Consider the following 12,319-nt stretch of genomic DNA (forward strand, 5'->3'; position numbering starts at 1 on the left):
TCTTTTCTGGGCTGGTTTCTGTCCTTTTCTATGAAACCTTTCTCTGTCTACTCTCATCTTTGATTTCTACTTAGTCAGAACCACCCAGTTGAAACAGGGAGAGAAAGGGTAAGTGATTGTTAGCAGTATTTCTACAACTAAATTAAAAGAGCAAGGACATTGGTTTATGAATTTTTTTTCTTTTTAAAACTTATCCTCAGGGGTTAGACAACGTTGGTATATGGTGAACCCTCAACAGATATTTCCAGATTGTTGGTCAGGGCTGCCTATGAGGCAATGCAAACATGGGGGCTACACAAAATGACATATATATATATATATTTTAGAGAGGGGAGAGAGGGGGTGGGGAGGAGCAGAGGCAGAGGGAGAGAGAGAATCTCCAGCAGACTCCCCACTGAGTGTGGAGCCCAATGAGGAGCTGGATCTCAACCCTGAGATCATGACCTGAGCTGAAATCAAGAGTCAGATGCTTAACTAACTGAGTCACCCGCATGCCCCCAAAATGGCATATTTTAACTGTTGTTGGTTTCTAGGTTTCCATGTCACACACTTTGAAGGTGACCAACCCAGTGAATGGGGTGAGGCCTACCATCTGCCAGGTACATCTAGAGTAAAAGTCTTCAGTGAGGAAAGGCTCCTTAATAAAAGGAATACTTTGGCATTATTTAAGTGCCAAGTTAATTAGAAGATGTGGTATAAATCATCAGTAGGGGCTCGTTACTCCGTCTTTCCAGCCTTGTTGTTCTTCTGTCCTAAACAAACCCAAAGCTTTGGCCTCCTAACACCTGCTTTATGCCATCAGCTCCAATCATGGTCTTTTCTCCATGTCCACTTGCTGAATTACCTTAAGGTCTATGTGTCCTCCCAGAGCATCCCATACTTCTTCTGGCAAAGCACTTAACAACAGTTTAAATGATGTGTGTGGCTGGGTAATATATCATACCCTCCCTGTGAGGCTATTATATGCTCATTGCTTCAGAGCAACAATGTGGAGAGCAGAAAGCAAAAGGCTCTTTCAACATTTTGCAGGGAGAAGGGCTTCCCTCTGTGGGAGAATTTGCGACTGTGCTCACCAAAACCTGTCTCTTTTTCCTCTTGGACCCACAGCTAGCTGACATTTTTCAAACACTCTTGTAGTCAGATGAGACAATAATGAAGTGTGACCCGTGGACTGTTGACAAAAGTGATCTCTGCTCTTCCAAACCTGGACCCAGAGACCCCCAGCCAGTCCCCCACTATCCATCTTGTCCACTGCTGGCTGCAAGGAGAGGACACTAAGGACATAGAGGGCAGTGGAGCCACAAAATGGAAGGAAAGTAGGTCTCTGCGTCACCATATGGAAGGCTTGGGGCTAAACACTTGCCACAAACTGTTTAGTGACAGAATAGGGGTGGGTGGCAGAAAGACCTGATACAGACAGGTTTGTGGAACCTGAGAACAGATGTGGAGACCCAGGTTGGTAGCAGAACTCTAGCAGATGAACAGGTATGGAGTGAGTCTAGGGTCCCAGAACACCATGTGGCAGAATAATTCCTATCCCCACCAGCACAGCTTAGGCACAGAATACAGAAATGCTGGACATGAACATCCTCACAGATGGGTCAGGGGTCACTTCTCGGTGGTGACTGTGTAGGCTGGTATCAGGCATCAGAGGGAATGCCAGGTGTCTCAGCAGATGCGCATGCTCAGGTAGCCTCAAGTGGCCTCAGGAGACAGTGTTGCCCTTCCCAGTCCCTCCTCAGGAACTCCTCAACACTCTGTAAGACCTATCTCCAAAATTATATGGAACCCATGGAAAGAGGAGCTCTCTAATGGGCCGAGATGAAGCTTCTGTTACTCTGGGGGAATGGGAGCTTGAAATGGAAAGTAGGTTAGGTTATAAAAAAACTAAGAAATATATATATTATGTATATAATATATATATTTCACCACGGAGTATGAGGAGCAAGATTCATCCCCACTCCCTCCTTTGCTTGTTTGTCTTTCCTGCTGTACTGTGAGCTCTATGAGGCAGGGCCTGTCCAGTTCACCAGGTTGTCACCAATGCCCTGCACATGGTAGGCAGTCAGTGACTCTTTATGAACGTGTGAACAAATGATTAGTCTGTGAGCAAAAGAGTGGTTCCATTTCTGTCTATCAGTGGTGGCTGTGGGAAATAACTTCCCATCAGCAAGAGCAGGGTACCAGTTGGGGATTTTGTCTTTTTCTTCTAAAGGTGAAAAAACTAAATGTCACTGAACCTATTTCCTGAGAGACAACATTAGCTACTGGGTCTTAAAATAATAATTACCAATGGCAGAACACTATTACCTTTGTGAAGACTTACTCTCATCCATGTTATGATGTGAAGCTCAGAAGAAAATAAGCAGAAGTTCAATGGCAGGCTTCTACTGTGACATTTGTTTCTATAAAACACAGGCTTATACATCTCATATACTGTGTCTCTGTAACTTTGATTTCAAACATAATGAGCACAAGCAGGTATCAATAATGTTTTTATATAAGCAGGAAACACTACATTTGTTCATAACTTGAGAGTGGTTGATTTTGATATACAATGATGTAAGATGATTTCAATACTGGGTTTCATTTTACATGATAATTATAATCACAACAATAATTATCAACATTGTCACAATGTGGACCATTTGTTGAGTGTTGACTTGGAATATCGGTTGTTTTAAAATTAATTTTGAACCTATGGTTTAATTGGTTTTCAACCTATGCCTAGAGAAGAAGAAGGTGTCCTTCTCCCATCCCTCTTGAGATCACATCTTGAGAGGCATATGGGAGCAGGAGAAACTCTCAGAGTGACCTAGAGGAATCAGAGTATTGGAGGCTGGAGTCTCACCTTCCTGAACATAGCCTGGGAGGGTGCCAAGTTGAAGAGAAGCTTTGAGTTCAACATGGTAGAGGGTTGAATTATGGGCCCCAAGGGACATGTCCACCCAGAACCTCAGAATGTGACCTTATTTGGAATAAAATTCTTTCTGATGTAATTAAGGTAAGGATCTTGAGATGATATCATCCAGGATTAGGTTGGACCTTAAATCCAATTATAAGCATCCTTATTAGAGACAGAAAGAGAGAGATACAGGGAGAAGAAAGCCTGTGGGGGGGGGGGGGTGCAGAAATTAGAGTTATGCAGCCATAAGCCAAAGAATACCAAGGGTTGCCAGTGGCCACCAGAAGCCTTGAGAGAGTCCCAGAACAGATTCTTCCTTAGATCCCCCAGAAGGAGCCACCCTGATTTCAGATTTCTGGTCTCCAGGACTGTGAAAGGATAAATTTTTGTTGTTATAAGCTACCCAGTTTGTGATAATTTGTCATGGCAGCTCTGGGAAACTAATACAAGAGCAGCAATAGCTAGGCATGGGGTTGCGGGCAGTCTTCCAGTCACATCCTGCAAATCAGTGCACAGCCGGCTCCCTGAGTGTCCCAGCCCAATGGGGTGGTTCTCCAGCAGAGAGCTGGAGCAGCCCAGAAGAGGCCTGAGGCCAGGATAAGGGAGGATAAGAGTAGGGAAGCCCAGGGGCAATGGTTTGGACTCCCCCATTTTTAGGGACAGAAGCCTGGTGCAGAAGCAGCTTGGCTACTCCAGAGAGCAACTGGTAAGAACCCCGTATAGCAGGTGGCTGCCCAGCTGCCAGGAAGAATGAAGGCTATCATGGAGGAAATCCTCAGGACTTTGGAGGAAGTACGTAGCCCAGGAACTTCTCTGTCTACTGCTAAGGTGTGGTGTGAGCTGCCTTTGGTGTTTTGTTATCCTGGCAGAAGAGGAGAGATGACAGACGAAGAAAGCCTGAAAACTGAATACAGTTGACTCTTGAACAACACAGGTTTGAACCGTGTGGGTCCAATTACGAACAGATTTTTTTTTTCGTAAATACTGTACAGTCCTGTCGATGTATTTTCTCTTCTTTATGATTTTCTTAATATTTCCTTTCCTCTGGCTTACTTCATAGTAAGAATAGAGTTTTTGGTACATATAACATACAAAATATGTGTTAATTGACTGTTTACATTATTAGCAAGACTTCCAGTCAACAGAAGGCTATTATTGGTAGTTACGTTTTGGGGGAGTCAAAAGTTATGTATAGATTTTCAACTGTTTGGGTGTCAGTGCCCCTAACACCTGTGTTGTGTTCAAGGGTCAACTATATTTATCCAAAAGAGACCAAGTGTTTCCCTGAAAGACACTATTTTATACTGGAAAGGAAAATTACCTTTGACTGACATGTTTAACTTTTCCCCCTGGTATTTGTCACATAGGAAGCTCAAGGAATAGGTGAGTTACAGAAAACAATTTACTTTTTTTGTACATCTGAGTTGTTTGTGCAAATTCAAGAGCGGTACACTTCATCTCCCTCTTATTTTGGATGAGGTCTTCCTCACCAGCACCCTGTGCTTCTCTTGCAAGAATGTGATGGTTCCAACCCCACCCCCAGGAGGCTTCCAGATGACTCGGCATGGGATCCTAGCAGGAACCCAGCGTAAACTCCAGATGAGACCTTGCCTAATGGGTAGTGTGCTCAACAGGTGTGAGTTCTTTTCTTTTTTTTTTCCCTCCCCAACTTTTTATCATGAAAAGTTTCAAATATGCAAAATAGTTGAGACTAGTTCAATGAACAGTCTCACACTCACCACTCTCTTAGATTCAACAACTGCTAAGATTTCCTCACTCTCTTCTTATATATGTATGTGTGTACATGTATACATGCATATTCATACATAGGCTTTCTGAAGTATAATTGGCAAATAATAAACACATACTTATTTTTTTATTTTTAAAGATTTATTTGTTTGAGAGAGCATGAGTGGGGGGAGGGGCGGAGAGAGAGGGAGAGAGAGAGAGAATCCCAAGCAGACTCCATGCTGAGTGCTGAGCTGATGCTGGGCCTGATCCACAACCCTGAGATCATGACCTGAGCTGAAACCAAGTGTCAGACGCTTAACTGACTGAGCCATCTAGGTGCCCTTTGTATATATTTAAAGTACACAATTTGATTAAGTTTTGCAGTATGTATACCTATGAAACCATCATCACAATTGAAATAACAAACACGACCATAACCTTCACCTAAGTTTCTTTCTGCCTCTTTCTGATACCTCCCCCCACCACCCTCACTTCTCTCCATTCACCAGGCAGACTCTGATCTATTTCTGTCACTATAGATTAATTTACATTTTCTAGAATTTCATATAAATGGACTCATACAATATATACTCTTTACTGGAGGGGCTTCTTTCACTTAGCATAACTATTTTGAGGTTCATCCAGGTTGCTGCATGTATTAATAGTTTATTTCTTTTATTCCTAATGTTCTATCATATGTAAACCAAAATCTGTTTATCCATTCTCCTGTTGAAAATTTTCATTGTTTCCATCAAGTAAAGCTACTGTGAGCATTCGTATAGGAATCTTTGTGTGGACGTATGCTTTCATTTCTTTTGGGTGCATATCTGGGAGTGGAATACTAGGTCATATTACTATATGTGTATGTTTAACATTTTAAAAAACTACCAAGTTGTTTTCCAAAGTGGTAATACCAAGTTACATACCCACCAGAAGCGTATGAGAGTTCCAGTTGCTTCTAATCCTTGCCAACATTTGTTATGTTTAAGCTTTATAATATTAGCCATGCTAGTAGGGGTGTAGAACATTCTCCTTATGATTTTAATTTGGATTTCTCTAGTGTCTAATGATGTTGAACATCCTTTCATGTTCTTCTTTACCTCTTTCATATATTTTCTTTGGTGAAGTGTCTGTTCGAATCTTATGTGCCCTTTAAAAATTGAGTTGATTGTCTAATTATTAAGTTGTAAAAGTTCTTTATATTTCTAGAAAAAAAAACCTCTATTAGATATATGTTTTGGAAATATTTTTTCCAAGTGTGTGGCTTGCCTTCTCATTTTTCATAACTGTGTCTTCAGAAGAACAGAGTATATAATTTTGGTGATGGTGAGACATGCAACTTTTGCCTGTATTGATCTAGGAGGTGCACTCTGACTCTGGACCCAACAGTTGCAGAAGTGGTGGTTTCTTGATCCCTGCATCAGCCCTAAGGAAGGAGATTCCTGGAGCTAAGGGCTATAGCAGCAGTTCTCTGATTCCATAATGGTCTGGTCATTTATTTGCCTCTTTGCTTCCACTCCCCCCGCCCCGACTTTCTGTGCTCTGTGTGTAGGGGCAAGCTCCCTTTGCAGATTCCCTCCCCAACGGGTACCTGGTTATGTTTGGCCAATGGGCGGCAACGTCAGGAGACTGACAAGGTGGGACTAGAGAAGTGAATTCTATCCTTCTTTCAGCATTTGGAAGAAGAGCGGTGGGGACCGCAGTGGCTGAGGCTGCACTATCAGGAGCAGTAGCTGGAGTACGCATTCTGGTTTCTGCCCAGGCAGCTCAGGCCTGACGGGCATCTTGGCAGCACATTGATCCTGGGCTACAGGAATGCTCTTTTCCCTTTTGGCCCCTCCAGCTAAGGCCGGTTATGGCTTCCCACAATTATATTTCTCCAGGGAACATTATTTTTCTTCTTTTGTCCTTCCAGTTGTTCCAACACCCTTGCAACCAATGCCTATATTAAATTTCCTCTGTTTGAGGGGCATCTGGGTGGTTCAGTTGGTTAAGCATCTGCCCTCCACTCAGGTCATGATCCTGGAGTCCTAGGATCAAGCCATTCCTCCTAGGGCTCCCTGCTCAGAGTCTACTTCTCCCTTTCCCTTCCCCCCCACCCCGCTCATGCTCACGCTCTCTCTCTCTCTCTCTCTCTCTCAAATAAATAAATACAATATTTTTTTAAAAATTTCCTCTGTTTGAAATTAAGAATTTTTTTTTCTTGATTGAACCTGACTGATGCATCTTACTTCCAAGCATGGCTGTCCATCAGCAGGCTAGCTCTGCAGAATTGTTCTAGGAAGTATTCCTTTTATTATTTTTTTAAGATTTATTTATTTGACACACACAGACAGAGAGAGAGCAAGCACAAGCAGGGGAGCTACAGAGGGAGAGCGAGAAGCAGGCTTCCCACTGAGTGGAGAGCCCCGTGCCAGGCTCTATCCCAGGACCCTGGGATCATGACCTGAGCCAAAGGCAGACGCTTAACCGACTTAGCCACCCAGGCGCCCCAGTAGGAAATATTCCTAAAGACCCCACCTAAAGACCCTCCCCCTGCCCTTCTCAATTATTCAGGAAGGACCAAATTTCCTACCTTAAAACTCTTTCTGATTAAAATAGCCAAAGTGATTTATTTCCATTCCCTGCAACTGAAACAAGATTCTGGAGTTCAAAGACTTAGTCATCTTTTGAAAACTATGTCTTTAAAACATCTGTACATCCATCTCTCTGGCCTAGCTTTGGACTATGGCCAATGAGCCACACGTACATTCTGGTGACCAGAGATCCAGAATCTCTGAGTGTCCTCAGTGACTACTGATTCCTGGTGAGGACACAGGGCAGACAGTTCGGGAGTGTTTATGGATTTCATTTTGTTGGGTATTTGTGACCACAATGATCAGTTACATGATGTTATTTGTAGGTGTTTTGTTTTCGTCACTGTTGTTGTTTTGGGGTTTTTTTTGCATACGTTGACAGTAAAAGAAAGTGCAGCAGATGTGCACAGAAGCTTTAGACAGATCTGAGTGAATCCAACTCTTCCCCTTATGGCTTGCCAGTTAATCTCACAGAGTCACAGGTTTCCCACTGGAATGAGGGTAAAATGTCGGCAACAACCTTGTAAGATTTTTGTACAGGATTAAGTGAGATAACCTGCATATATATATATATGTAAAGCACTTAGCTTAGTGATTGGCAAGCATATAAGTATCCAATAAAAAAATAGCTATTACATTCCTGAATTTGAAACATGACTTTGCCTGTAGGTATACCTCTTAAGGACATGAAGGTCTAAATTACCAATTTAAGCAAATCCACCAACTTGAGAGACTGCCTAGGCCAGGGCCAGTGTGTGTCCCTGGATGCTGTGCCGCCTTCTCCTGAGACACAAACCCAGAGGTCTGATTTGAGGACTGGATGAGAAAGTGGTCACTTACTCCTGCCAGCCACAGTGATGGTTGGTTGTTCAGGAAAGAACATGCGAGGAGCACTTTAGGAGGAGCCCGGGGAAACTCCACAGACCTTTCCCAATAGGCAAATGTAGTCCCACCATTTCATAGCAGACTGCAAAAGACTGCTGATAAATGTGTTCCACTTTCTCAGTAGAGCAAGTTTTGAGTTTGGGGACCATTTCTGGGGGGGAAGTCTTAACTCATCAACAATTTTTTTAGAAAGTCTCCCTGAAATGAGGGCTATTTCTGGGGCTATGCCTACAGATACCCAGGAATGATTCTTGAGAGGGAACCTGTGGAGAAAATTTTGAACATCAGAGTGGTCAAAGGGCTGCCATGTCCATACTGTGGGACTTTATTTTCTATGTTACATACTGAGGATAGCCTATTCAGTGGTTTCAGTGGTTTTTTTCTCCCTCTTCCTTGCTAAAAGAATCCAATTTTATTTGGACTGCCACTTGCCCAGCCTCAGGGGACCAGTCATGACTGAAGTAAGTCAATCATAGCAATCCTGTTCCCTTTTGCAAATGATTGGTTTAGAGGTCTAGCCAATGACGTAAGAAGTCAGCTGGGGGTTTCTAGAAAAGATCTTCCTTCCTGCTAGAGGAGGGTCACCCCATCCTTCCTGCTTTAGAATTTGTCAACATTGTGAGAAATTGTGATGCTTGGTGCTGTTGCAACCATCTTGCAACCATAAGGTCAAGAGAACCACAGAGATGCACAGGCAGCATTCTTATGTTATGACTCCCATCCCCCAAAAGTGACTACCTCCAGTCTTGTCATTAAGTGAGATCATACTCAGAGGGTTAGTCTGTTTTATTGCTTTTGCCCTGATTCAGTCTGGGTGCAGTATGATGTCCTGGTCAGAGTTTGAGAAGTAATTTAGTACAAAGTCCAGCTGGTAATATCTAGTTGAGTGTCCCTCCCAAATTTTTCTCCTTATACTTTCTGTACTAGACTGTGCTTTAAAATATATGGCAAAGGAGTCTGCCTCCATTGATAGATATTTCCTGTCTCTGAATCAGTCTGGTACAAAGGAAGATTATGTAGAGTGTGGCTGTTCCTCACCCTGGTGTGTTTCTGGTAAATAAGCTTATTCACACAACTGTGTTGGGACAACAGAAATTTCCATAATGAGAGGACTTCAGTTATATTATTGCTAGTTGGTGTAGAAAGGGTCATGCTTGCTGTCATAGCCTCAATAATTGATTCTATAAATAACGCCTCCCAACCTCCCCCCACCCAAACCCAAGGAACATAGTCCTGCTAGTTGTATTTCTTTACTCTTTGTATTGGCTCTTTTTTTTTTCTTTCTTTTTTTTTCATTATTATGTTAATCACCATACATTACACCATTAGTTTTTGATATAGTGTTCCATGATTCATTGTTTGCATATAACACCCAGTGCTCCATGCAGAACGTGCCCTCCTTAATACCCATCACCAGGTTAACCCATCACCCCACCCCTTCCCCTCTAGAATCCTCAGTTTGTTTTTCAGAATCCATAGTCTCTCATGGTTCATCTCCCCCTCCGATTTCCCCCCCTTCATTCTTCCCCTCCTGCTATCTTCTTCCTTTTTTTTTTTTTTTAAACATATAATGTACTATTTGTTTCAGAGGTACAGGTCTGTGATTCAACAGTCTTACACAGTTCACAGCACTCACCATAGCACATACCCTCCCCAATGTCTATCACCCAGTCACCACATCCCTCCCACCCCCCTCCACTGCAGCAACCCTCAGTTTGTTTCCTGAGATTAAGAATTCCTCATATCAGTGAGATCATATGATACATGTCTTTCTCTGATTGACTTATTTCTCTCAGCATAACACCCTCCAGTTCCATCCACATCGTTGCAAATGGCAAGATTTCATTCCTTTTGATGGCTGCATAATATTCCATTGTGTATATATACCACATCTTCTTTATCCATTCATCTGTCGATGGACATCTTGGCTCTTTCCACAGTTTGGCTATTGTGGACATTGCTGCTGTAAACATCAGGGTGCATGTACCCCTTCGGATCCCTACATTTGTATCTTTGGGGTAAATACCCAGTAGTGCAATTGATGGATCATATGGTAGCTCTATTTTCAACTTTTTGAGGAACCTCCATACTGTTTTCCAGGGTGGCTGCACCAGCTTGCATTCCTACCAACAGTGTAGGAGGGTTCCTCTTTCTCCACATCCCCGCCAACATCTGTCGTTTCCTGACTTGTTAATTTTAGCCATTCTGACTGGTGTGAGGTGATACCTCATTGAGGTTTTGATTTGGATTTCCCTGATGCCAAGCGATGCTGAACACTTTCTCATGAGTCTGTTAGCCATTTGGATGTCTTCTTTGGAAAAATGTCTGTTCATGTCCTCTGCCCATTTCTTGATTGGATCATTTGTTCTTTGGGTGTTGAGTTTAAGAAGTTCTTTATAGATTTTGGATACTAGCCCTTTATCTGATATGTCATTTGCAAATATCTTCTCCCATTCTGTCAGCTGTCTTTTGGTTTTGTTGACTGTTTCACTGTGCAAAAGCTTTTTATCTTGATGAAGTCTCAATAGTTCATTTTTGCCCTTGCTTCCCTTGCCTTTGGTGATGTTTCTAGGAAGAAGTTGCTGTGGCTGAGGTCAAAGAGGTTGCTGCCTGTGTTCTCCTTTAGGATTTTGATGGACCCCTGTCTCACATTTAGGTCTTTCAACCATTTTGAGTCTATTTTTGTGTGTGGTGTAAGGAAATGGTCCAGTTTCATTCTTCTGCATGTGGCTGTCCAATTTTCCCAACACCATTTGTTGAAGAGACTGTCTTTTTTCCATTGGACATTCTTTCCTGCTTTGTCAAAGATTAGTTGACCATAGAGTTGAGAGTCCATTTCTGGGTTCTCTATTCTGTTCCATTGATCTATGTGTCTGTTTTTGTGCCAGTACCATACTGTCTTGATGATGACAGCTTTGAAATAGAGCTTGAAGTCCAGAATTGTGATGCCGCCAGCTTTGCTTTTCTTTTTCAACATTCCTCTGGCTATTCAGGGTCTTTTCTGGTTCCATACAAATTTTAGGATTATTTGTTCCATTTCTTTGAAAAAAGTGGATGGTATTTTTTTTTTTTTTAAGATTTTATTTATTTTTTAGAGAGCGAGCGAGCGAGAAACAGCATGAGAGGGGAGAAGGTCAGAGGGAGAAGCAGGCTCCCCGCTGAGCCGGGAGCCCGATGTGGGACTCGATCCCAGGACCCTGGGATCATGACCTGAGCCGAAGGCAGACGCTTAACCATCTGAGCCACCCAGGCGCCCAAAAGTGGATGGTATTTTGATGGGGATTGCACTAACTGTGTAGATTGCTCTAGGTAGCATTGATATCTTCGCAATATTTGTTCTTCCAATCCATGAGCATGGAACGTTTTTGCATTTCTTTGTGTCTTCCTCAATTTCTTTCATGAGTATTTTATAGTTTTCTGAGTACAGATTCTTTGCCTCTTTGGTTAGATTTATTCCTAGGTATCTTATGGTTTTGGTTGCAATTGTAAATGGGATCGATTCCTTAATTTCTCTTTCTTCTGTCTTGTTGTTGGTGTATAGGAATGCCACTGATTTCTGTGCATTGATTTTATATCCTGCCACTTTACTGAATTCCAGTATGAGTTCTAGCAGTTCTGGGGTGGAGTCTTTTGGGTTTTCCACATAAAGTATCATATCATCTCTTTATAACATTTTTCTTTGTCATCCTGTCTTTTTTTAAAATTCTCAAAATCTGCTGCATGTTTGGCACAAAGACTGTGTTTTGCTTGCCCTAATGGGTAATTACTTGAAGTGGGAAAAAATTTCAACTACAGACTGATTAACAACATAAGCTTGGAAGTTACCACCCCCATGTGGAACCACTCTTCTTCAATGAAAATATTTCATAGGATTACATGAATCCACAAAGAAGCTTACACCATATATTCTGGGAGAAAAGGAAGTGGGTTTCCTATAGAAAGACACTGTGACCTCTGTTTAACCACAGTAAGGACCTTGTTGTATGTTTATAGATCTGGTATATTTTAGAGTCAAGAATGGGCAATGAAACTGCTGGAAATGTTGCTCAGATAACCAGTCTGGATGTACACATTTAATAATAAGTTTTAGAAAAAGTTATTATTCCAACAATTTCCAGAAGATATAATATTTATACATAATACCCTCTCAATAACATCCTGTAAACTTGAAAAGGAGCATTCCTTCTTTTAAGAGAGAGAGCTTGGTTTTGTTTTGATTATA

The sequence above is a fragment of the Mirounga leonina genome, unplaced genomic scaffold, assembly GCF_011800145.1.
Source record: "Mirounga leonina isolate KUSES-001 unplaced genomic scaffold, KU_Mleo_1.0 Mir_53, whole genome shotgun sequence".
In the NCBI taxonomy this organism is placed as follows: Eukaryota; Metazoa; Chordata; class Mammalia; order Carnivora; family Phocidae; genus Mirounga; species Mirounga leonina.